General features: G+C 40.7%; 1 long non-coding RNA gene across 1 annotated transcript; it reads left to right on the forward strand.

Moving 5' to 3' along the window:
- The first annotated feature begins 1,633 nt into the window (after positions 1–1,633).
- On the forward strand, positions 1,634–27,439 carry LOC110143001 (uncharacterized). Its single transcript, XR_002315466.2, has 3 exons — positions 1,634–1,764; positions 26,694–26,927; positions 27,157–27,439. It is a non-coding gene; the product is annotated as an uncharacterized lncRNA (long non-coding RNA).
- Positions 27,440–27,995: the final 556 nt, after the last annotated feature.

Below are 27,995 nucleotides of genomic sequence, written 5' to 3' on the forward strand. Positions count from 1 at the left end.
TCTACCCACTCTAGTATTCTGGCCTGGAGAATTCCATGGACTGTATAGTCCATGGGGTCACAAAGAGTCAGACACGACTGAGCGACTTTTACTTTCACTTAGAAAAAAGGAAACTGAACAAATATTCCCCTGTGGAGCAGAGCTACCGCAAGAAACAAGAGAAAACAAAATGGAATGAAATAAAATACTTTATCTTTCTTTATAGTTTTTACAAATTTCATTGTACCTGTGAGAAAAGAGTAATTACAATTACAAAAATTTATTTTATATGAAAAAATGCTATTATAAAATTATAAAAGTATGAGAAGTGGATAGCATAATAACAAATACTATTAGAAAGCTAGCTTGAAAATTTCTATTAAATACCAGAGGAGAAGGCTAAAGGGATGAAGGAAATACAGGTGATAGAGCATTTATATAATTGGGAGATGAAGGGAACAAAGAAGAAGGAGAAAAAAGAGATTCATTCATTCATCCATTTGTCATTCATTTAACGTCTATTTATTGAGTCTATCATGAGTCAACAACTAGTGGAGACTTTTTATGCTCATTTAAAATTTCTAGTCAAGACAGATAAAGACAAATACTATATAATCTCACTTATATGAGATTAAAAAAAAAACAAACAAGCCAAATTCATAAGAAATTGATCTGGTTACCAGAGGTGGGGCTGCTGAGTGAGGGGACTGGAAGGAGTTTCAAAGGTACAAATTAACTGTTATAAGAAAAATAATCTCTGGAGATGTAACATAGAACATGATGACTATAGTTAACACTGCTGTATGGTATATTTGAAAACTGAAAAGAGAGTAGATCTCAAATGTACTCATCACAAGGAAAAACATTTTCTCTTTCTCTCTTTTTCTGGCAATAATGTGAAATGATGGCTGTTCACTAAACTTACTGTGGTAATTATCATACAATATACGCTAATCATGTCATTATAATGTACATTTTAAACTTATTGAGTGCTGTATTAATGTAGTGTTAGTGGCTCGGTCATGTCCTACTCTTTTTGCGACCCCATGGACTGTAGCCTGCCAGGCTCCTCTGTCCATGGGATTTACCAGGCAAGACTACTGAAGTGGGTTGCCTTCTTCTTCTCCAGGGGATCTTCCCAACCCAATGATCAAACCTGGGTCTCTTGCATTGCGGGCAGATTTTTTACCAACTGAACCACCAGGGAAGACAATATATGTAAATCAGGTCATTATAATATATATTTTAAACTTACAGAGTGCTGTATGTTAATTATATCTCAATAAAGTTGAACAGAAAAAACATTTTTTTTTTAAGTTCTAAATACGTTCTGTAATTTACTATTTCTATAATCAAGAACTAATAGAAAACTTCTCTGATGTGGAGGGTGTAAGCCATCAGATTTAATGGCTGAAATTAACGTAAAGGGACCCATGTGTATTTGTATCTTTATAAAATCTCAAGTTTCAAAGATAAAGGAAAAATACTTTCATGTTTTTAGGAAAAACAGTTTACCCACATAGAAAAGAATGGACTTGTCCCAGACTTTATTAGGTAACTCTCAGTTCTAGAAGACAATGAATTTTTAGAAGCAACAAATGTGAAGAATTCTTCAAGTAGCTATGATGTCATTCATACATGGGTCAAGAGAAAGACATTCTTAGACATGTAAGGACTCACATCATCTGCCTGAAAAATAATGCCCTCAAAAGTCCACCAATCAACCGAGAAATGAGTCAAAATAAAGAAACCAGGAATGGAAGAGGTGGTACAAAAGAAACAACCGTGAGTAATTAAGCCGGTAAAGAATAGTTAATGTCTAAATCATTGTTTGAAACATGGTTATGAAACCAAATGCAAACGTCAGAAATAATCTTTAAGGGAATTATTCTGACAAAAATTAAAGATGAGGGAAAAGTAAAGAAGGAAGTGCCCTCAATTTCTCATCCAATTTGAATGCAGTTGTAGATATAAATTCTTGAAATTGGTTGAATTTTTTTGCTTTAAATATTTTGTCTTATTCTACAAGAATACAAAGAAGAACTGTACAAAAAAGATCTTCATGACCCAGATAAATACGATGGTGTGATCGCTCACCTAGAGCCAGGCATCCTGGAGTGTGAAGTCAAGTGGGCCTTAGGAAGCATCACTATGAACAAAGCTAGTGGAGGTGATGGAATTCCAGTTGAGCTCTTTCAAATCCTAAAAGATAATGCTGTGAAAGTGCTGCACTCAATATGTCAGCAAATTTGGAAAACTCAGCAGTGGCCACAGGACTGGAAAAGGTCAGTTTTCATTACAAACAAAGGCAATGCCAAAGAATGCTCAAACTACTGCACAATTGCACTCATCTCGCACGCTGCTAAAGTAATGCTCAAAATTCTCCAAGCCAGGCTTCAACAACATGTGAACCATGAACTTCCAGATGTTCAAGCTGGTTTTAGAAAAGGCAGAGGAACCAGAGATCAAATTGCCAACATCCGCTGGACCATCGAAAAAGCAAGAGAGTTCCAGAAAAACACCTATTTCTGTTTTATTGACTATGCCAAAGACTTTGACTGTGTGAACCACAACAAACTGTGGAAAATTCTGAAAGAGATGGGAATGCCAGACCACCTGACCTGCCTCTTGAGAAACCTGTATGCAGGACAGGAAGCAATAGTTAGAACTGGACATGGAACAACAGACTGGTTCCAAACAGAAAAAGGAGTGCGTCAAGGCTGTATATTGTCACCCTGCTTATTTCACTTAAATGCAGAGTACATCATGAGAAACGCTGGGCTGGATGAAGCACAAGCTGGAATCAAGATTGCTGGGAGAAATATCAATAACCTCAGATATGCAGATGACACCACTCTTATGGCAGAAAGTGAAGAGGAACTAAAGAGCCTCTTGATGAAAGTGAAAGAGGAGAGTGAAAAGGTTGGCTTAAAGCTCAACATTCAGAAAACTAAGATCAGGGCATCTGGTCCCATCACCTCATGGGAAATAGATGGGGAAACAGTGGCTGACTTTATTTTTCTGGGCTCCAAAATCACTGCAGATGGTGATTGCAGCCATGAAAGTAAAAGATGGTTACTCCTTGGGAGAAAAGTTATGATCTACCTAGAGAGCATATTAAAAAGCAGAGAAAAAAAGAGAGAGACATTACTTTGTTAACAAAGGTCCGTCTAGTCAAGGCTATGGTTTTTCCAGTAGTCATGTGTGGATGTGAGAGCTGAGTGCTGAAGAATTGATGCTTTTGAACTGTGGTGTTGGAGAAGACTCTTGAGAATCCCTTGGACTGCAAAGAGATCCAGCCAGTCCATCCTAGAGGAGATCAGTCCTGGGTGTTCATTGGAAGGACTGATGTTGAAGCTGAAACTTCAATACTTTGGCCACCTGATGCAAAAAGCTGACTCATTTGAAAAGATCCTGATGCTGGGAAGGATTGAGGGCAGGAGGAGAAGCAGAAGACAGAGGATGAGATGGTTGGATGGCATCACCGACTCGATCGACATAAGTTTGGGTAGACTCCGGGAGCTGGTGATATACAGGGAGGCCCCACATGCTGCGGTTCATGGGGTCGCAAACAGTTGGACACGACTGAGCGACTGAACTGAACTGAACTGATAAGTATAAAACTTTCAAATTATTACAGAAAAGCAAGCCAGGAAAAATTGATCAGCTAACCAAAATTCAGAAAAAAGAAAATGGCAAAGAAAAAAAAAGTGCAAAATCATGTTACAAAAATATTACCAAACATAAAAGTTTTGTTCAAATATGAGAGTATGAATTCTACTATTAATAGTTGAAAACTTTTAGATTGTATTGAAAATTAAGGTATTTTGTTCATCAGAAAAATAGGATGTTATGAAAACATGAAAAATAAATGAATATAAAAGTATTATACTCAGGAAATGCAAACAAAAACAGCAGAAGTAGTGATAGTGAAAGTATATGAGGTAAAATCAAGAGAAAATGCCAGTAAGAGAGTGTTAATAGTAATCAAAGTAGACTTCCCCTGTGGTTCAGTGGTAAAGAATTTGCCTGCCAATGCAGGAGATATGGGTTTGATCCCTGATCCTGGAAGATTTCACATGCCATGAAGCAATAAAGCTCCTGCTCCACAACTATTGAACCAATGCTCTAGAGGCTAGGAGCTGCAGCTGAAGCCTGGGCACCTAGAGCCTGTCCTTTACAACAATAGCAGCCACCTCAATGAGAGGCCCAACCCTGCAACGAGGGAGTAGCCCCCACTTGCCATAACCAGAGAAAGCACGTGCAGCAACGAAGACCCATCACAGCCAAAAGTGAATAAATAAATATTACAAGAAATAATGGTGATCAAAGTGTCAATACATTAAAGATGCATGGTAAACTTTTATGAGCCAAATAACATCTCATTAAAAACACAAAGACAAAAGCTATTACAAACAAAAGAAGAAATTCACAAACCCATCATATTAGGGGGGATTTAAAACATATGGTCTTGGTATTTGACAGAGTGAGGAAACTTTTAGAGCTATAGAGAAATTGAATACCGTGAATATGACAGTAAAGGGGGTAAGTGAAGGCTCCTGAGATTTCATTTGAATAAGGAAGAATCACCTTTTAAGGTTGCGCTGCTCCCTTTAGCGTTTGTTGGGTGAGAAAGGAACACCAATACTTCACCCTCAGCCTAGCCCAAGACTTTGTTCTGGGATTAAGTCATACTTTCACCTTAGAGCCTTTACTCCAGTTTTCCCTTAGTTTGGAAAAACCTGGCCTCTGCCTGACCCGTATTTACCTGACTCATCCTCACTGCATTTTCTTGAAAGTTCAAAAGCCACCTCCTCAAAGAGGCCTTCTACTTCTCTTCATGATAGGATTCTCCCTGTGGCTCTAGGCTATCACTATCTCTTATCGTGCTTTCTTTGTTTATTTTCTGCACATATCACAGATAACTATTTGACATTATATTATTATATAAACATTTGGTTGGTTCACTTTTATATCCACAGTACTAGAATTCTGTTTAGCATACAATAGCACTGGCTCAATAATATAATTTGTAAATGAATGAAGTTACAAGTGTAAAAAAGTTTACACTTCTTCAAGTTCTTTGTGTTGCTGTAAATCAATGGTTCTTGACTAAAGGTGATTCTGCACCCTCCCCGCTTCTCAGAACATTTGGTAACTTCTAGGGAAATTTTTGGTTGTCATAAGTTGGTAAGGGTATTGCTGCCTGCCAGCAACTAGTAGGTAAAAACTGGGGATGCTACGCTCCCCACCACAAAGGAAACTCAGCTTGTTCTTTAATCGCTAAGTCAGCTATAGAGCCATTATTGCCTTTCTTTGGGAAGATACCTTCTTAGGATTTAACAAATTATGAATATGTAATAAGATTAAGAAAGGAATGGCAAACCACTTCCCTTCTCTTGCCTTGAGATTCCCACAAAGAGAATGAAAAGTCAAAAAGATATGACACTGAAAGATGAACTCCCCAGGTCGGTAGATGCTCAATATGCTCCTGGAAAAAAGTGGAGAAATAACTCCAGAAAGAATGAAGAGACAGAGCCAAAGCAAAAAACAATGCCCAGTTGTGGCTGTGACGAGATGGAAGTAAAGTCCGATGCTGTAAGGAACAATATTGCACAGGAACCTGGCATGTTAGGTCTATCAATCAAGGTAAATTGAATGTGGTCAAACAGCAGATAGCAAGAGTAAACCTAGGCATTTTAGGGATCAGTGAACTAAAATGGACCAGAATGGGAGAATTTAATTCAGATGACTATTATGACTACAACTGTAGGCAAGAATCCTTTAGAAGAAATGGAGTAAATTCCATATATATGTGTTACTATGCTGTAATGTTCTTTATCTTTCTGGCTTACTTCACTCTGTATAATAGGCTATAGTTTCATCCATCTCATTAGAACTGATTCAAATGAATTCTTTTTAATGGCTGAGTAATATTCCATGGTGTATATGTACCACAGCTTCCTTATCCATTCATCTGCTGATGGGCATCTAGGTTGCTTCCATGTCCACAACAGACTTTTGGACTCTGTGGGAGAAGGCGAGGGTGGGATGTTTCGAGAGAACAGCATCGAAACATGATATTATCTATAGTGAAACAGATCACTAGCCCAGGTTGGATGCATGAGACAAGTGCTCGGGGCTGGTGCACTGGGAAGACTCAGAAGGATTGGGTAGAGAGGGAGGTGGGAGGGGGGATCGGGATGGGGAATACATGTAAATCCATGGCTGATTCATGCCAATGTATGACAAAACCCACTACAATATTGTAAAGTAATTAGCCTCCAACTAATAAAAATAAATGAAAAAAAAAAGAAAAAGAAGAAGAAGAAATGGAGTAGACCTCATAGTCAACAAGAGTCTGAAATGCAGTACTTAGATGCAATCCCAAAAATGACAGAATGATCTTTGTTCATTTCCAAGGTAAAGCATTCAACATCACAGTAATCCAAGTCTATGCCCCAACCACTAATGTTGAAGAAGCTGAAGTTGAATGGTTCTGTGATGACCTACAAGACCTTCTAGGACTAACACCCAAAAAAGATGTCGTTTTCATCATAGGGGACTGGAATGCAAAAGTAGGAAGTCAAGAGATACCTGGAGTAACAGGCAAGTTTGGCCTTGGAGTACAAAATGAAGCAGGGTAAAGGCTAACAGAATTTTGCCAAGAGAATGCACTGGTCATAGCAAACACCCTCTTCCAATAACACAAGAGAAGACTCTACACATGGACATCACCAGATGGTCAATACCAAAATTAGATTGATTATATGGTTTGCAGCCAAAGATGGAGAAGCTCTATACAGTAAGAAAAAACAAGACCAGGAGCTGACTGTGGCTCAGATCATGAGCTCCTTATTGCCAAATTCAGACTTAAATTGAAGAAAGAAGGGAAAACCACTAGACCATTCAGATATGACCTAAATCAAATCCCTTACAATTATACAGAGGAAGTGACAAATAGATTTAAGGGATTAGATCTGAGAAACATAGTGCCTGAACTATGGACAGAAGTTCATGACATTGTACAGGAGGCCATGATGAAGACCATCCCCAAGAAAAAGAAATACAAAAAGGCAAAATGGTTGTCTGAGGAGGCATTACAAATAACTGAGAAAAGAAGAGAAGCTAAAGGCAAAGGAGAAAAGGAAAGATATACTCATCTGAATGCAGAGTTCTGAAGAATATCAAGGAGAGATAAGAAAGCCTGCCTCAGTGATCAGGGCAAAGAAATAGAGGAAAACCACAGAATGGGAAAGACTAGAGATCTCTTCAAGAAAATTACAGATACCAAGGGAACATTTCATGCAAAGATGGGAACAACAAAGGAGAGAAAATTTACAGACCTAACAGAAGCAGAAGATATTAAGAAGAGGTGGCAAGAATACACAGAAGAACTATACAAAAAAGATCTTAATGACCCAGATAACCACGATGGTGTGATCACTCACCTAGAGCCAGATATCCTGGAATGTGAAGTCAAGTGGGCCTTAGGAAACATCACTACTATCAAAGCTAGTGTAGCTGATGGAGCTATTTCAAATTCTAAAAGGTGATGCTGTGAAAGTGCTGCACTCAATATGTCAGCAAATTTGGAAAACTCAGCAGTGGCCACAGGACTGGAAAAGGTCAGTTTTCATTCCAGTCCTAAAGAAAGTCAATGCCAAAGAATGTTCAAACTACTACACAATTGCACTCATCTCACACGCTAGCAAAGCAGTGCTCAAAATCCTCCAAGCGAGGCTTCAACAGTATGTGAACTGAGAACTTCCAGACGTTCAAGCTGGATTTGGAAAAGACAGAGGAACCAGAGATCAAACTGCCAACATCTGTTAGATCATCGAAAAAACAAGAGAGTTCCAAAAAAAATCTACTTTTGCTTTATTGATGAAGCCAAAGCCTTTGACTGTGTGGATCACAGCAAACTGTGGAAAATTCTTAAAGAGATGGGAATACCAGACCACCTTACCTGCCTCCTGAGAAATCTGTATGCAGGTCAAGAAGCAACAGTTAGAATCAGACTTGAAACAATGGACTGGTTCCAAATTAGAAAAGGAGTACATCAAGATTGTATATTGTCACCCTGTTTATTTAACTTATAAGCAGAGTACATCATGAAAAATGCTGGACTGAATGAAGCACAAGCTGGAATCAAGATTGTTGGGAGAAATATCAATAACCTCAGATATGCAGATGACATTACCCTTACACCAGAAAGTGAAGAGGAACTAAAGAGCCTCTTGATGAAAGAGAAAGAGGAGAGTGAAAATGTTGGCTTAAAGCTCAACATTCAGAAAACTAAGATCATGGCATCTGGTCCCATCACTTCATGGCAAATAGATGGGGAAACAATGGAAACAGTGACAGACTTTAGTTTTTGGGGCTCTAAAATCACTGCAGATGGTGATTGAAGCCATAAAATTAAAAGATGCTTGCTCCTTGGAAGAAAAATTATGACAAACCTAGATAGCATTTTAAAAAGTAGAGACATTACTTTGCCAACAAAAGTTTGTCTAGTCAAAGCTATTGTTTTTCCAGTAATCATGTATGGATGTGAGAGTTGGACCATAAAGAAAGCTGAGTGCTGAAGAATTGATGCTCTTGAATGGTGGTGTTGGAGAAGACTCTTGAGAGTCCCTTGGACTGCAAGGAGATCAAACCAGTCGATCCTAAAGGAAACCAGTCCTAAATATTCATTGGAAGGACTGATGCTGAAGTTGAAGCTCCAATACTATGGCCACCTGATGCAAAGAGCTGACTCATTGGAAAAGACCCTGATGCTGGGAAAGATTGAGGGCAGGAAGAGAAGGGGACAACAGGGGATGAGATGGTTGGACAGCATCACTGACTCGATGGACATGAGTTTGAGCAGGCTCTAGGAGTTGGTGATGGACAGGGAGGCCTGGCGTGCTGCAGTCCATGGGGTCGCAAAGAGTCCACGTGACTGAGTGAGTGAACTGAACAGCTGCTGCTCCTGCTGCTGCTAAGTCGCGTCAGTCGTGTCCGACTCTGTGCAACCCCATAGACAGCAGCCCACCAGGCTCCTCTGTCCCTGGGATTCTCCAGGCAAAAATACTGGAGTGGGTTGCCATTTTCTTCTCCAGAATTGAACTGAATAAAAATCAGTTTTAAGTGGCTGCAAGAGATTAGGAGGTAGAGAGGGAAGAATAGGCTGAGTGCACAGGATTTTTAGGGAGCAAAACTACTTTTATGATAGTTGTGAGTGTTAGTCATTATACTTCTGTCAAAACTGTACACGAGTGAACCCTAGTGTAGATTATGGACTTTGGGTGATTATAATGCGTCAGCATAGCTTCACCGTGTGTGTGGGATGTTGATAATGGCGGAAGCTGTGCATGTGTGGGGGCAGGAGGTGCATGAGAGAATACTGTGCTTTCTACCCAATTTTGCTGTGAATGTAAAACTGCTCTAAAAATATAAAGCCTATTAAAAAAAAAAAAGCAGAGTTTTACCAAAACACATTGATATTCTAGCTCCTTGATGCTCAAATTGTGGTCTTCAGATCAGATATGTTACATCACGTGGGAGTGAGCTTGTTAGAAATGCAGACTCTGGACCCCAGGCTTACTATTTAATGGTGTTCTGGGCCCATCACAAGCACATGAGTTTGAGAAGCATTGGGCCAGGACCCTGTTCTCATTCTTGGCTGTTCATTGGAACCACCTGGAAAGTTTTAAAAAAGTCTCAATGGCCAGGCCACATCCCAAGCCAATTAAATGAAAGTCTGGAGGCTGGGGTTTAGGTGTTACTACTTCTACAAACACTTCGGGTGATTTCAGCGTGCGCCCAAGTAGTGTAGCATAGAAGGGGTCATATGTAGAAGTGACTAAAGACAGTTAAAAAAACTGGTTTTGTGACTTGGGCCCTTTACAAAAACCACTGGTGAGGGCCAGGTGGTGAGGGTCAGAGGGGATTTGAGAGGGAGGGTCTCCTTGGAGAATGGGGGCGTGCGTGAGCCTCCATCTCCCCTCACCTCTGGGCCTGGGAAGCTTGATCTGTGCGGCCTGGGTGCAGGGATGCAGTGGACTGGGGTCTGACTTCTGCCTGAGAAGAAGCAGAGGGAGGCTGGCTACAAGGGGACTGAGCTTGCTTCCACTAGGGCTGATCTAGGGGCGCCATTTCTCATGAAATCAGAGTGAGCCTCAGTGTGAGAACTCACCAACTGGCTTAAGGGAAAATTTCTCCCACGGCCTCTTCCCACTTTCATTGTGACTGGAAAGGCTGTGGGAGAAAATGCATCTCCTCTTCAAAGCAAGTGCAGTAGGGGATTCCCATGGAGGTGCAGGCTCAGAGAGTCACCTTTAAATCACAGTGTAAAGCATTCTTGCAACAGTACCTGTCAGGTGGGTACTCTGCTCTCGCTCGTATCCTTACTCCTTCTTCCTCTCTGTCCTCTCAAGACCCCCAGTCCTGGAAGGGCAGATGCCACAGGTACTGGCCAAGGAAGTAGATGAGCACCAGATAATGAAAGAGAGATCAAGTCATATGCCTAAGGCCCATCCCCAGTTGCCTCCTATGCACAGCACCCCCTCCCTGCATGGTAGTGAAAATAAAAATCAGGTTTGAGGATTTTATTCTCAATCAGGGGCCTGGACACTTCCAACTGAGTCAGTATTTGGAACTTCAAGTGATTTTTATTATTTGAAAGTGGGATACAGAAAAAAAAAAATAACGCTCCAATGTTTAACCCAAGGCTTTGGGATTAAATAACATCACTGAATAGAGCGTGAAGGGCTGATGATGGGAGATGGGAGTAATGGAAACTACTGAATCCACTGTGTAATTCCAGCCCAGTGGGCGGGCTACAGAAGGGCTCAGTCTGGAAAGGAAGGGGGAGATTTCACCAAAGAGGGCTACATCCGTCCATGTAATCGAGTGTAACAGGGCACAGAAGGAGGGGTCTTGGGGTGAGGGTCCGAGAGAGAGAGCTGGGAGTAGGGACTCAGGCACAAGCCAAGGGCACAGGCTGGTTCCTGAGAGGTGTGGACCGGGGGCCCTGCGCGCTGGGCGTGTCCCAGTGCGCCGCTCTGAGAGTCACACCGGCCACACACACGCACGTTTGGATGTCTGCAACCGTGTCCCTGCACTTTGGCTTTTTCTAAGCAAGGCAAAGCAGTTAAACCAAGGATAATAAGGTTCTCTTTTCTCTGAGTTCCCTGGAACTTTGGACTTCTCTAGTGGCTCAGACTGTAAAGCGTTTGCCTATAATGCGGGAGACCCGGGTTTGGTCCCTGGGTCAGGAAGATCCTCTGGAGAAGAAAACAGCAACCCACTCCAGTACTCTTGCCTGGAAAATCCCACGGATGGAGGAGCATGGTAGGCTACAGTCCATGGGGTCGCAAAGAGTCGGACACGACTGAGCGACTTCACTTTCACTCACTTTCTTTGAGTTCATGTCAAGATTAAATGACCCCTCTCTTTCCTGAATCCCCCACTACCTACTGTCACACTTGGGGGAGAGAGGCCAGTGAAGAGTAGACCTGTTCTCAGCAAGTCTGGCTGGTTCCCTGGAAGTTGGGATGGTTTTGGACAGCTTGGGATGGTTTTCCCAGCTCCTCCTGTGCCTTTGCCATCCACAGACTCCCACCCTTGGTCTCTTTCTAGTGTTAAAAAAGCTGGTTTGAGTGTCCTGGGGGGGATTGAAAGTCAAGTTTTCTCCGTCCTTCAAGCTTGCTCAGGAGTCATCTGAGCAGGAGATACACTCTCTTCAAACTGTTGAGAACATTTTCAAAAATTATTTTTATTCCAGGTCACAAACACATTATCAATAACCTCTAAAATGTACAAACTGTATAGGCTACATACTCTGACTAGAATTTAAGAAAATCAGAAATTAAAAATTGTATGATAAACAATCAACAAAATTATTGAACCACTTGAGAAATTAAATATCACTTTTCTAAGTCACTCTTGGGTCTAGGCGGGAATACAGACAGACAACCCTAACATGAAGTATAGAACCAGTGATCATGATGACAACACAGAGAAATAAATGAGCCAAACATTTATTTCCAGATGCCAAAAAGATATGAAAGCAAACTACCACCACCACAACCCAAAGAAACAAGACGGTGAAGCTAATAACAAAAGCCCCAGAAATTAATGAATTAGAAAATGGGAAACATAAATTGATAAACGCATTCAGAATCTTGCTCTTTAAAAAGACCAATGAGTTAGAGAAACCATTGGCAAGGCTAATCAAGAAAAGGAAAACGTGATTGGGCAGAAATGAGAGATGGTATGCCATTAAAGAAAAATGTAGAGGAGTAGGTTTTACAACTTTACATTAATAAGCTTGAAAATCTCAATGAAGAGGATAGTTTTCTGGGAAAATAAAAATTATCAAATTTGACTGAACAAGTGGTAGAAAAGATGCATAGGTGAATAATCCTAGAAGAAGCTGAGAAAGTTGTCCAAAAATGTATCACCCAGATCATTTCACCAGAGGTGAATCAACAAACTGATCATCTCCATGCTGTTTAAATAGGGTTAGCATGTGGGAAAACCGGGCAGCTGCCCAAGTCATTTTAGTAAGCCAGCGTTGCACACTGCTCCCCTATCCTCCAACAAAAGCCAACCTATCAGATGGAGAAAAGAATTGCAGCCGAGTTCCATAGTATAGACATAAAATAATAGAAAATTGAATGCAACCAAATGTGTAAAATAACAATACACTATTGTACAAGCAGGACTAATATCAGCAAAAGAAATGTTATTGTATCACTGATCCTGTTTGTGATGCCAAGTCACTAAACTCAGGGTAGGCAAGGCGCGAGCGGGAAGCTGGAAGAAAATTCAAGGAACCATAGGAACTGCAGACACATTTATTCTCTCCTGGCTGGCACAGCAGCTGTAGCAGCAGACATGCTACATTCTCCCCTCTTGTTCTTGACCCGATGGACACAGCCGTGATGCAGCAGTGATGCCACCTCTTTTCAGGTGGAGCTCACACGTCAGTACCACACAACTCCTGACAAAGGGAGTACCTCATGATGTGCATGCACAGTGCTGTAAACGCACTCAAAAAATAGTCTTATTTACAAAATGTGGGGCAGAGCAAGAGGCCATGCGGTGAGAGAGCCTGACCACGGCATCTTGGCTAATTTGCTTTTCCCTACAGTTGTACAGTATCAGGAAATCTCTTAATGTGATCAATTATGTTAGTAGATCAAGGAAAATGATCACATTATTGCTGTCTTATGAACTTAGATTTTGAAATCAGAAAGTCTGAGTACAAATTCTGTCTTTTTTCAATTCCCAGCTGTGAACCTTGTACACTTTCCCTATCTTCAAGTTTGGAAAATATTGTCTGGAGTCAAGGTCATATACAGATTAAATTAAATAATGAATATAACTCTTGGCACAGTGCTGAATGAATAAGCAGAGCTTAGTAAATGAGAATTTTAGAAAAATTCCAAGATATTACCATCCATTCCTGGTGATGTTTTGTAGATAAAACAAGAATTGAAGAAGAGTTGTTTAGTATTACAAAGATAGTCTCTCTCAAACCAAACCAATAATTAACTGTGGAAACATTAGTGACATCGTACTTAAACTCAAGAACAAGATAAGGATGCCTCTGTCTCCCCACTATCACTTATTAATGTTCCAGAAGTTCTAATAATGGATTTAACCAGCGAATAAAATAAGAGTCACAAATATTCCCGAGGAAGAAATATTATCATCATCATTTTCAGGAGATATGGGTTTTTTTTTTTGTAATTCGAACCTCTCAAAAAAATGGAAAAAGTCATAGAGCTAACAAATGAGTTTAGTAGGGTAGCAGTCACAAAATACAGAATTAGAGATATAAAAACCAATACCTTTTTTATGATAATGAGCAAGCTGTTAGGAACCTATCATGAAACTATTTCGCATTTACAGCAGCAACAAAATTCATGCGAATTAACTCAACAAGAAATGGACAAGATTTACTCAAAGAAAACAGAAAGAGCTTTAGAAAGAGACTTAGGATGAAGCTTGAAAGGAGATACAAACACTCTTTTCCAAGAAGAACCAACAATATAAGCTTTCAGCTGTTCCAGTGAATCTATAAATGAACAAATTCCAATCAAAATCTCAATGAGGTTTTTGTTTTTTCTTAGGGAAATCTTAACAGAATTGTTGTAAATTTGTCTGGAAGACTAACAGTGTGAAGAGGAAAATGGTGCAGGAGGGAAAAGTGGATAGACTTGCCCTACCAGGTATTAAATATAATTAAAGACTCCAACAATTAAAACCAATTCATGGGTACATAAAAACAGACAGGATTCATGGGACAGACTAGGAAGGTAGGAGCAAATCCAAATGTGCATGGAAATTTATTATTTCATAAACCAGCCAATAAGCAAATCTCAGCTTCTACTTATGTATGTTTTTAGTTTTGATCTTTTGTTTTGAAAAGATTTCAAGATTTTTTTTTTTAAGGTGCAAGAAGGGTACAATAAATTCCATTATCCTTCATGATGATTCACCAATTGTTAATATTTTATAATTGTTTATAACTTTAAGCTAATAAACTTATAAATCTTATGAATTAAAATCCTGGCTTTTTTCCCCACTTCCTGAGTGTGCCATGCACACACACACACAGAGACACAAAGAAACACATTTTTTTCTGTAACAATTGAGAGTAAGTTTCAGACCACATGTACCCTTTATCCTAGACTGAAATTCTCCAAAGAACAAGGGTATCCTTTTATGTAACCATAACATAATGATCAAATTCAGAATATTTAACATTAACGCAATACTCCAAGATGGTTCAATGGTAAAGAATCTGCCTGCCAAGCAGGAGACATGGGTCTGGTCCTTGTGTCAGGAAGGTCCCCTGGAGAAGGAAATGACAACCCACTTCAGTATTCTTGCCTAGGAAATTCTATGGACAGAGGAGCCTGGAGGGCTACAGTCCATGGGGTTACAAGGTGTTGACACAACTTAGCAACTAAACAATAATAACAACAAAATGTTTAGTCCATGTTCAAATTTTGCTGTTTCCCATTAATATCCATTTTAGATACCCCTCTTCCTCTATCCAGGACTGGAATCTGGGGTCATTCATTATATTTAGTTGTCACGTCTTTAGTTTCCTTTGATCTGGAATAATTCCTCAGCCTTTCTTTGTCTTTCATGCTGCTGATATTTTTTGAAATATACAGAGCAGTAGTTTTGAAGAATCTCTCTCCATTTGTGTATATCCAGCACTTCTTCATAACTAGAATCAAGCTATGCATTTGTGTGGGAATGCTGCACAAGGTATGTCATGTCCTTCTCGATGCTGCACTCTGGGAAGCACATGATGTAGGTTTTTCCATTATTTGTGCTGTCAACTTTGATTGATCACTTGGTGAAGTAGTGGTTAATGGATTTCTCCACTGTGCAGTTATTCTATCTTCTTTTGCGATAAATACAAAATCTGTGACACAATACTTGGAAGCTATTTAAATATTTGCTACTCATTTTGGCTAAATTAGTTGCTGCTAGGGTCGCTGTAAGGTGGTGATTTTCCAATTCTGTTATTCTTTCTGTATTTATTAGTTGGCCCTCACTGTATAGAAGAGCTTTCTCTCCATTTTCCTCCCTCCCTCTCTTCTCTCTTTCTTCCTTTCTTTCTCCTCTGTCAGTGTGGACTCGTGGATTCTTATGGTATTCACTGGGCCATCATCTATTACCATTATAATTCATTCTGATGCAGAAATTGTCCCCTATTTGGCAGCGGGTCTTTTGCCCTTGGGATCCGTTCCCATCATTTTTAAAGCTCTCCTTTGCTTTCTGGCACAACAAGATGTTCCAGGCTCATTTTGTACTCTCTCTGTCCCACACTTGGAGTCAGCCATTTCTCTAAGGAACTTTGGTTCTTTTTATTGGGAAGTGGTATTGAGAAATAAAGATCAGGGCATAATTAAATATAAAAGTTAAATCATGAAAGAACCAGAGATGAAGAGTTATATAATCTTTGGGTGAGAAAGAACTTCTAAATGTACTATCAAAGCCAAAATGCATAGATTTAACTATATATAAATTTAGGGTCTTCTCTAGGAGGTCGTCATGAACAAATATTGAAAGGCCCAAGCTCATTCCTTGGATTTCTTCTCTTTTCTTTCCATACTCCTTTCCTTGGTGATTTCATGTGACGTTATGGCTTTAAGGATTAGTATATTCTGATACTTAACAAATTTGCATCTCTAGCCTGGATCTTGCTCCTGGATCCCACCCTTGGGTGCTCAACTGCACATTCAGGATTTTCACTTAGATGTCCACTATGGATCCCAAACATCTCTACCCCACCCTCCATCACCCCTCCATCAGAATCCCCATTGCCCCTTGGATCTTACACCACTTGGAAGAGAAATCCAAATCCTTATAATGGCCTCCATGCCTCAGTGTCATTGGTTCTTAACTATGGCTACACGCTAGAATCATCTGGAAACTTTAAAGAAGTAGAAATGCTTGGAATAGGGCCAATTAAACGAGTATTATCAGCACTGGGAGTGTAGGAAAACCCTTTGGGGTCCTGATGTGCAGATGGAGTGGAGAACTCCTGCCCTTCGCCATCCGCTCTGTTACCTCTCTGTCTTCATCTCCTACAACTTCTCCTTTCTCACTTGCTTACTCCATTCCAACTGAGCTGGCTTTTCACTGTTCTTGAGCACACCACACATGCTCCTGCCTCAAGGTCTTTGCAGAAGCTGTTTCCTCCTGCTTGGAACCTATTTCCTCAGACATCTGAGTGGTTTGGCTGCCTCATTTTCTTCAAGTCTTGCCCTGACTTGAAGACATGCGCTTTCTGAGTGAGATCTTCCTTGTTTAGAGTTACAGTCCTTATGTCCCCTTCCAGTACACTTTGTCCCTCTTCCCTGCTTTATGTGTTTTTTTTTTCTCTAGCGCCTCAATAATTTGACATTTTATATATGTACATTTTCATGTACTCATTGTATGTCTCACTCCTCTAGAGAAGAGGTTAGCAAACCACAGCACATAGGTCAAATTCACCTGCAGCCTGTGTTTTTATGTGTCCACTCCGTAAGCTAAGAAGACCTAGTCAGAGCACTTCCTGCACCCATTTCCCTCTTAACATCCAAGGACTGCCTCCCTTGTCCCACCTCCCAGGCCCCCGAGATCCTCTGGTTGACATCTCTGTGCTGTTGGCAACAACCAAGCACTGACTGGGGGAAAGAATATCAGCCTAGGAGACAGTGACTCAGCCAGCAACCCCCCGACCTCTGCCAACCACTGCTCTGGTTGAGATGTCAGATTTTCTTGGAAAAATGAACTGTTTTGAGGTTTGGTTGTCACTGGAGTAGAGGGTGAAATGCTTCATTGCAGCTGCACCCACCCTTGTCTGCCATCCCCTCCTTGAGATGGTCACTCTTCTTCCCAAGAATATCTGCAGAGGATGTCCACCAGCGCCCATCGTGCCTGTCACCCTGGCAACTGGGGTGGGCTGGGGAGCAGAGGGAAAGTTATCTATCATTATATAAGTGCCTACCTCAAACTTGTCTACTGACCTAAAGTATTTAGTATTATCTAGTCCTTTTCAAAAGAAGTTTAGGACATTTGCATAAGTTTCATGAGGTCATGGCTTTTTAATCTTATTTTGTTCACTAGTGATATTTCTGTATCTATTAGAGTGTCTGGCACATAATAGGTTCTTAGCAAATATTTATAGATGAATACAAACCAAATAATAAACTAGATGATAAATGATAAACTAAATGATAAGTATATTAAATATCACATGTAATGAAAAGCCTTAAAATATAAAGAGCCAGCATATACCATTAAGAAAAACTTGAACATACTAAGAAAAAAATCAAGGAAAGACAAGAAGATAAAGATTCACAAAGTAGAAATACAATGACCAGTAAACATGAAAACTTTAATACCAATCAAATAAATCCAAAATAGGGAAAGATTTACTTCTCATGTTGGCAAAGACTAAAATGATGAAATAGCTGGTTTTAGGAAGGCTGTTTGAACTGATTAGTGTATTAATTTCTGGGTAATGAGATTATGAATGTGTTTTTTTCTCTTTGTCTTATAAGAATTTTTGAAGGTTTTATACTGAGCACATATTACTTGAGTAATGACCTAGAAACTTATTAAAGAACAAGAGGAGTTTCTGGGACAGCTGAGTATCTATATGGAAAAAATAAATCTCAACATTTACCGCACATAAAAGTTAATCCTAAATGAGTCATAGACCTAAAATAATAAAGTTTCTAGAAAAAAACACAGGAGAAAATGTTTGTGACATTGGCTTAGGTTAAGATTTCTGAAACAGAATATGACAAACACAAATCATAAAAGAAAAATAATACAATGAATTTCATCAAAATTAAAAAATTTTGCTTTTCTAAAGATATCGTTAAGAAAACGAAAAGGCAAGTCACACAATGAAAGGATATATTTACTAAACATGTCTGGCCCAGGACTTGTATACAGAATATTCAAAGAACTCTTACCATTTAATAATAATACAAATTACCGAATTTAAAAGTAAGCAAATAATTCAAGAGACATTTCACTAAAGAACACGTGTGACTGATCAATGTGTGTCCCCAGTTGCTCAGTTGTGTCCAACTCTTTGTGACCCCGTGGACTGTAGCCCAACAGGTTCCTTTGTCCATAGGGTTCTCTAGGCAAGAATACTTGAGAGTGTTGCCATTTCCTCTCCCAAGGGATCTTCCCAACCCAGGAATCAATCAGTGTCTCCCGTGTCTCCTGCATTGCAGATGGATTCTTTACTACTGAGCCACAAGAGAAGCCTGACTGATCAATAAGCACACGAAAAGATGCCTGACATCACTAGTCTTCAGTGAAATGCAAATTAAATCCACAGGGAGCGACCGCTATCTGCCTGCTAGAATTAAATTTAAAAGATTGACCATACCAAACATTGCTGAGGACAATCAACTAACAATCAGATCCATTACTTGGGAATGTAAGGTAATGCATCCACTTTGGTAAACAGGATGGTTCACCTTACCACAAGAACCATTCCTTTCTGACTCTGACTCCATTGTCTGCAGCCTGCAAGGCTCTCCTGTTGTGGAATTTTCCAGGCAAGAATACTGGAGTGGGTTGCGTTTCCTACCCCAGGGGATCTTCTCCACACAGGGATTGAACCCACATCTCCCACCAACAGGTGGATTCTTTACCACCTATCCAATAATCCCACTCCTAGATAGTCACCCAAGAGAAAGAACACTTGTCCACTAACATACTTGTATGTGAATGTTCACAGGACCTTTTTCTCATACATGTCCTAAACTAGAAACAACTTAAACGCTCATCAGCTGGCAAATGGGTAAACAAATTGTGGAATTTCTATGTAGTGAATTTAGCAATAAAAAGGACAAAATATTGATACATACAATAGCACAAATTAATCTCAAAAGAATTATGCTAAATGAGAGAAGTAAAGCATAAAAGACCATGTACTATGTGATTCCATTTATGTGAATTCCTACAAAATGCAAGATTATAGTGACTGAATGTAGATGAGTGACTCTCTGAGCCTGTGGGGCTGCAGGAGGGGATTGATACAAAGAGACATCAGGAAAATTTTAGGTTGATGAAAAGACTTTTTATCTTGATTGTAACACTGATTATATGACTATACATAATTTCCCAAACTGATGCAGCTTTACACTTAAAATGAACATTAATGTGTATAAATTACACTCTAATAAGGCTGATTTAAAAATCATGGGGGGAAAATAATAGGAAGGACATTCAAAGAAGAAGGGACTGCAAGGAGACCTCCTGCTCATCCTTAGAGTGGGAGGGGATCTCTGGAACCTGAGTGACATTGTATCCTGAGACAGAGAGCACAGAGCTTTTGGTAAGAAAGTAGAGTAATGCCTAAATTAAGGCTGTCAGCTGTGGCCATACCTCACCAGTATAATTGTCAAGAAAAATGCTGGCCTAGACAGAATTCTCCCCATTCGAAGGGGAAATAGTAAACAGAAAGGAATCACCAAGAAAACTGGTACAACAGAGAAAGGAGAAAAGACACATAAAAGTAAAAAGTTGATGACAAAGGCATATCAGAAAAAGAATTACTCCTGGAAACAGAGGAGCATTTCAGTAAAATACTCTGTCCATGAACTCGAAGAAATTAATGAGAACATGAACACTTAAGAGGGAAATGGAAGACAGAGAAGAGATAAAAGATTGAAGAAGCAACATTAAGATAATGGAGAGAGAGAAAAAGTGAGTCAATGAAGATTAAAAAATAGAAATATAAGAAAATAATGTGTTATAAAGATAAAAATCTTATCGACAACACACAAAAACTGAGCAAAGTTTTGAAGGCAAAGTAAGATACATAGTAGGTAAGTATGAGAAAAATTTATAAAATGAAATGAGAAGAACAAATATAAAAAATAGATTAAATGTTCAAAATAGACCAAAGGACTCCAGCGTGTATGCAATTGTAGTTCCATTAAAAGTGATAGAGTAAAAGGAATAGGAAAAATTCAAAAGTAAGTGAAAACTGTCCAATTAAGGAAGACCTAAATGTGCAGTTTGAACAGGCACATTTATGTTCCTGAAAGAACACATCCTAGCGAAGTAATTAGGTATTAAAGCTAAAGAATCACTTGGGCAACCAGGAAGAAAAAGCAACTCACTCGAAGGAGAAAAAGATATTAGCTGGCCTGAGGCTTATCTTTAGTGACATTCAGTAGCAAAAGAGAGGGGAGTTCTGTCTCGAGTTCTGAGGGAAGTATGACCCAACAAATTTTCACTCATCCAGACTGTCACTCAAGTCTACGGGCAATAGTCATTCATGAACCTGAAAGTATGCCAGGACTATTACATCCTGTACTTCTTGAAAAACTGCCTGGTGTTGGAATTCAGTTAATCAATGGAGGAGTCCAAATAAAGAACCCAATGGAATTGAGAAACCATTATATTAGATGGTGGGTGATGAATATTTAATAATAAATTTATGTATAGAATTATTATGTTTATATTTAATGTTATAAAATAATGTTGAAAATGTAAAAACTTGTTGCAAGCACCACTGAAATTTTGGGATTACTTGTTGCTGCAAGCTAAACTAGCACAAGCTAATTGATACACCAATATTGGTCTAATAAACCAGAATTTATTTGAATGAGAGACTGAATGGTGTTTTGGGGAAAGAATATGCCCTAAGATTATAAATGTCTTGGTTGGTCTTAAAGAGGCTAAGGGAGTATAATACAGGGTGATGTGTATTACTTAAATATGTTCTTGGCCACATCCCATGAAGTTACATCTTATCCCTGGGAGAAAGAGAGCTGCAGTGCAAGTAAAAGCAAAATGTTTCACTAAAAATCTAAAAGATATTGTGACCAGAGCAATGAGCTTTGAGATTCTCTCCCAGAGTGCAGCACAATGGCAGAAGAAAGAGTCTGTCTCTCCCTGATCCTCTGATGACTTTGCATCTTAAAAGTACCAGAACACGTGTGTCTGTGCCCACTGGGAAGTGCTGTGGATAGGAGTCATGTTCAGGGGTGGAGATTAGAGTCCGGTGGGAAAAGGCATAGTACAGTGCTTGTGTAGGGTGTGTTAGATGCTGGATGTGTGCTATACAGAAAATGAAAGTGAAAGTAGCTCAGTCATTTCTGACTCCTTGCATCCCCAAGTACTATACAGTCCATGGATTTCTCCAGGCTAGAATACTGGAGTGGGTAGCCTTTCCCTTCTCCAGGGGATCTTCCCAACCCAGGGATTGACCCAGGTCTCCCACATTGCAGGCAGATTCTTTACCAGCTGAGGCACAAGGGAAGCTCAAGAATACTGGAGTGGGTAGCCTATTCCTTCTCCAGCGCATCTTCCTGGCCCAGGAATTGAACTGGGGTCTCTTGCATTGCAGGTGGATTCTTTACCAACTGAGCTATCAGGGAAGTTGGAAGACATAGTAATGATGTTCTCAGTTGCAAGTAGCAGGATTGTTAACACTGAAAACAATAAAGGATATTTATAGACAGTATATGTAAATGTCCAGCAATGCAGTGAGATTAGGGCAGTTAGATTTAGAAATCAAGTTACTTGGGACTTGATTTCTTTTCATCTCTCTGTTTTGGATGAGATTAGCTTCATCCTTCAAATGGGTCCTCTTGTATTTGCAAGTTGGCTAGGCTACCTCCAGTTCCTTGGTTGACACACGTAAGTAGGTGAGAAAACAAAATCACTGAATATAGCTCTAGAACTTCATTCTAATTGAACTGGTTTAGGCCATTTATCCAAGCTAATAATGTGAGAATGAGAGAAAAAGAATAACATTATGCAATTGGCTTAAACCAGCAGTTTTCAACCAAGGGCATTTTTGCCCCACAGAGGAAATTTGACAGTCTGAAGGCATATCACAAATGGTGTATGTATAAGTGACTGGCATCTAGTGGATAAAGGCCAGAGATGCTGCCAAACATTCTACAATGCACAGGCCAGCCCCACTCCAAACAAAGAACTATCTGGCCCAAAATGTCAATGATGCTGAGGTTGAGAAACCCTGGCTTGGACCAATCAGGATCCCCTTTAGAGTCGAGGTGGGGTCAGGACCTCCCAACTACCTGCCTGTTGCATGCAGGAAGGATGAAATTGATGCTGAGAAGGCAGCATGATACCACTACCCCCTCCCCCCAGCAAGCATTGCTGGACCACTAGGTGGACACTGGACTTGTGTATAGCCATGGGCAAAGCATTCCTGGGGCCTCGCAGAAGTGCTTGGAATGGAGATTGTAAGATGCCCAATTCTTGCATGACATGGACCAGAGGAATCAAGGTGATTATTAATAGGGTGACTTCATTTGTTCCCAGAGGCTAGTGAGGCCTTGGCCAGCCCAGGTTACACAATTGTAGGATTTTAGAGTAAGAGCTGGAGGCTTGGGTACGATTACCTGCTTGAGTTGGGGAGAGTAGTCTAGGGATGAGCTCTGGGGCAAAGGAAGAGCTGTAGAGGTGGGCAGCTTCAGAATATGAGGACTGGAGGCCTGGCTGGGGATGGCCATCTTTTCCCAAAGATGATACGGATCCCTTGTGAAAGTGAAAGTCTGTCAGTCGTGTCTGACTCTTTGTGACCCCATGGACTATACAGTTCATAGAATTCTCCAGGCCAGAATACTGGAGTGGGAAGCCTTTCCCTTCTCCAGGGGATCTTCCCAACCCAGGGATTGAACCCAGATCTCCCACAATGCAGGCAGATTCTTTACTAGCTGAGCCACAAGGGAAGTCCAAGAATACTGGAGTGAGTAGCCTATCCCTTCTGCAGAGGATCTTCCTGACCCAGAATGGAACCAGGGTGTCCTGCATTGCAGGCAGATTCTTTACCAGCTGAACTACCTGGGAATCCCCAAGGATTCCTTGAGAGATGTTCAAAAGGGGAATGACAGGGACTTCCCTAGTGGTTCAGTGGTGAAGATTCCACCTGCCAATGCAGGAGACACAGGTTCAATCCCTGATCAGGGAAGGTCTCACATGTGAAGGAACAACTAAGCCCATGTGCCATAATTATTGAGCCTGTGCCCTGAAGCCTGAGAGTGGCATGTACCGAGCTCACGCTCTGCAACTACTGAAGCCCATGTAGCCCAGAGCTGGGCTCCACAACAAGAGAAATCACTACAGTGAGAAGCCCTCACGTCACACACAACTAGAGAGTAGCCCATGCTCTACACAATTAGAGAAAAACCCATGCAGCAACAAAGCCTCACTCAGCACAGCCAGCTCAGCTCAGTTCAGTCGCTCACTCGTGTCCGACTCTGTGACCCCATGAACTGCAGCACGCCAGGCCTCCCTGTCCATCACCAACTCCCGGAGTCCACCCAAACCCATGTCCATTGAGTCAGTGATGCCATCCAACCATCTCATCCTCTGTTTTCTTCTCCTTCACTCAATCTTTCCCAGCATCAGGGTCTTTTCCAATGACTCAGCTCTTCGCATCAGGTGGCCAAAGTATTGGAGTTTCAGCTTCAGCATCAGTCTTTCCAATGTATATTCAGGACTGATTTCCTTTAGGATGGACTGGTTGGATCTCCTTGCAGTCCAAGGGACTCTCAAGAGTCTTCTCCAACACCACAGTTCAAAAGCATCAATTCTTCAGTGTTCAGCTTTCTTTCTTTTTTTTTTTTATATCATATGATATTTGTCTTTCTCTCTTTTTTTTTTTCCATTTATTTTTATTAGTTGGAGGCTAATTACTTTACATCATTACAGTAGTTTTTGTCATACATTGAAATGAATTAGCCATGGATTTACATGTATTCCCCATCCCGGTCCCCCCTCCCACCTCCCTCTCCACCTGATTCAGCTTTCTTTATAATCCAACTCTCACATCCATACATGACCACTGGAAAAACCAAAGTTTAATGTCTCTGCTTTTTAATATGCTATCTAGGTTGGTCATAACTTTGCTTCCAAAGAGTAAATATCTTTTAATTTCACGGCTGCAATCACCATCTGCAGTGATTTTGAAGCCCCCCAAAATAAAGTCAGCCACTGTCTCCACTGTTTCCCCATCTATTTCCCATGAAGTGATGGGACCGGATGTCATGATCTTAGTTTTCTGAATGTTGAGCATTAAGCCAACTTTTTCACTCTCCTCTTTCACTTTCATCAAGAGGCTCTTCAGTTCCTCTTCACTTTCTGTTATAAAGGTGGTGTCATCTTCTTATCTGAGGTTATTGATATTTCTCCCAGCAATCTTGATTCCAGCTTGTGCTTCCTCCAGTCCAGCGTTTCTCATGATGTACTCTGCATATAAGTGAAATAAGCAGGGTGACAATATACAGCCTTGACACACTCCTTTTCCTGTTTGGAACCAGTCTGTTGTTCCATGTCCAGTTCTAACTGTTGCTTCCTGACCTGCATATAGGTTTCTCAAGAGGCAGGTCAGGTGGTCTGGTATTCCCATCTCTTTCAGAATTTTCCACAGTTTATTGTGATCCACACAGTCAAAGGCTTTGGCATAGTCAATAAAGCAGAAATAACTGTTTTCCTGGAACTCTCTAGCTTTTTCAATGATCCAGCGGATGTTGGCAATTTGATCTCTGGTTCCTCTGCCTTTTCTAAAACCAACTTGAATATCTGGAAGTTCACAGTTCGTGTATTGCTGAAGCCTGGTTTGGAGAATTTTGAGCATTACTTTACTAGCGAGTGAGATGAATACAATTGTGTGGCAGTTTGAGCATTCTTTGGGATTGCCTTTCCTTGGGATTGGAATGAAAACTGACCTTTTCCAGTCCTGTGGCCACTGCTGAGTTTTCCAAATTTGCTGGCATATTGAGTGCAGCACTTTCACAGCATCATCTTCCAGGATTTGAAATAGCTCAACTGGAATTCCATCACCTCCACTAGAATAATAATAAATAAAAATTTTAAAAAGGGGAATGACATCATCAGTTTGCCTTTTGTAAACATCACACGTTGTGTCGAGGAAGAATTAGGTTGAGGGCATAAGGTGGGCAGGATGGTCCCCAGTTAGGAGACTACAGCAGCATCCTGGGTGGGGCCAAATGACACATGGAATCAAGAAGGAGGTGGAGAGGAGGACATGGGTTTGAGAGCTACTAGGTGGAGGCAGTTATAGGATTTGGAGATGGGTTGAATGAGGGATGTAAGAGAAGAGTCAAGAATATCTCCCACACTTCTAACCAAAACTGCTGGTTGGGTGATGGAACCAACTGAGACGGAGTACAGAGGAGACACTGGCGTGTTGACGTGGGGAGGAGATATGGTAGATTGGGTTTTTAATCTGTTGGGTTTGAGGGCCTTTTAGGATTTGGGTCTGGAGCTCAGGAGGGTCATCATCTAATCAATGGAACTGATTTGGTGGGAGGGGAATTGCGTGTAAGGGGAAAAGAAAGCAACTCAGGAGAGAAAGTTGGGGAAGGCGAACTTCTAAGGCCGGGCCAGAGAGCCTGCACGAGGGCCAGGAGGAGAGTCAGAGAGGGACAGACACTCGGGAGAAGCAGGCAGTGGCCAAGAATCAGACACTACCAGGAAATCATGTACAATAAGGTTTGAAAGCGGCTGTGGAATTTAGCACCAGGAGGCTGCTGGCAACCTTGGAAACCAGTTTTCTTGAAGCGATAGAGGTGGAAGTCAGGTTGCAAAGCACTGGGGAGAGGGTGAAAGGTGAGGAGATAGAGAGGGTGAATCCAAATCCCTCTAATGAGAAGCTAGACTGGGAAGGGAGCAAAAGGAGATGATGGCAGGAGGAAGGGAAAGTCAGATAGTCAGAATTCAGAAAAACCTGAAAGCTGCTTTCATTAAAGCTAAAAACCAAATAATTTTAAGAACGTTTACAGTGAGATAAATTGCATTAATAAATGACTCCTTTTGAAGGAAAAAAGTGAGCATTAATACAGACTTTAAGATAATCAATGCTTGTAAGCCAACAATTTTAGCTTTTGTTATGTAATCTAATATTTTCTTATTATTAATATAAAAGTAGTGCTGAGAGTAGTTCTCTTGGGTCCCCTATCCTGTTGCTCTCCACTTGAGATCCCCTTTCCAAGAAAGTCTCTTGCTTTGTCAGTAAAGAAAAAAGGAAGCAATATGTGTTACTTAAAACTCCAATTTTAATTTATATCATTTATATTAAGAGTAATTTATGGATGTATTACATACTTATAGATTTAGTATATGTTGAATTATTTTATAATTTATGTAATTGTTTCTCTCTGTTATTTTCATTTATTTAGATGGCCAGAACTTTCATGTTGAGGGAAAGAGTTAGTGGAGGGGAGGAGAAAATGAAGTGCCCTATTCCAAGTTCATGACCCCTCTAGGAGATTGAAGCCTCCTCTCGCCAGCTCAGGAACGCCTCTAATTTCTCACACATTTGAAGAAGAGATAACTGAGGTCGAGGGATGAGCAAGCTCTTGCCAGCAGAAGTCACCATCCTTCTCCAGTGCCCAAGGCTTCCCACCTTCCGAGTGAGATCATTTTCCGGAAATTTATTGCATTTGCTTTACATCCATGTTTCAAAATGTGCATTGTCAATACACTGAAAGCCTATAGTACACAGTCATTTCCCCACATGAGGCGGAGGAGTTTGGACTTGATCTTACAATATGAGTGAGAAGTTGGCTCCTATGCTAACCGCCCCCTGGTGTAAGCAGGCCTTCTCCTGCTGCCTCTGGACTGACTCTTCTCTCCTCTTAGGTGAACCATCCAGAACAAATGCAAATGTTCAATTCCATCACTGCCTTTTGGAACTGATGACTCAGATGATACCCAAACATCACCCCAGGGTAATCAATCAATGTGCTGATATCCTGTAAGTGGCAGTCAGGACTGCAGACCCAGAGACAGCCGTGGGATTGCACAACTCTTAGTCATCATGGAAGCTGAGAGGGGATCAGGAAGCCTGGCCCAATGCCATCCTGAACTTAAAAACTGGAGAGAAAACGGCATACGGCAGAAAGTATTGTGGATGGGTGAGAAAAGAAAGTGGACAGTGCCAGGAACTGCTTCGGCGCTGCTCAAAAACATCCAGTGAAATTCCTTCATGTTCATTTTTTGAAGGATTATGAGTTAAAAGGAAGGGACAGGCATGTCCATTTTACCTGGAGTTTTTCAGGTCACTCCTGTTGGGTCAAATGGTGGCCCAGAGGCTGGGATGACCTAGCCCTTCTCTGACCCACCTCTTTCCTTCTCTTACAGCTGAGGCCAGGTGGATGGATGTCCAGCTATATTTATATTTAGTTAGGAATAATTCCCTGTGAAATGTAAGGAGCTCAGTATGGATTTGGTTAAGTCAGCACAATTTCCTCTTGTTTTCAACTTGTTCTGATCGAAACACTCAAGATTCAGAGATTAGGGATGTCCTTAAACTCAATCTAATATAAGGTCTCTCTTGTCCCTGAGACCTTTTAGGAACTCTGTTCCATCCACATGCTGGGTCTCTGTCTGGTCCTTACCAGTCAGCTGTATCCCCTCTTTCCAGAGAAATGTACACAGTCTGTCCACCAGGACTGCCAACAACGTCTGTGGCTTGGTCC

The sequence above is a fragment of the Odocoileus virginianus genome, chromosome 2, assembly GCF_023699985.2.
Source record: "Odocoileus virginianus isolate 20LAN1187 ecotype Illinois chromosome 2, Ovbor_1.2, whole genome shotgun sequence".
NCBI lineage: Eukaryota > Metazoa > Chordata > Mammalia > Artiodactyla > Cervidae > Odocoileus > Odocoileus virginianus.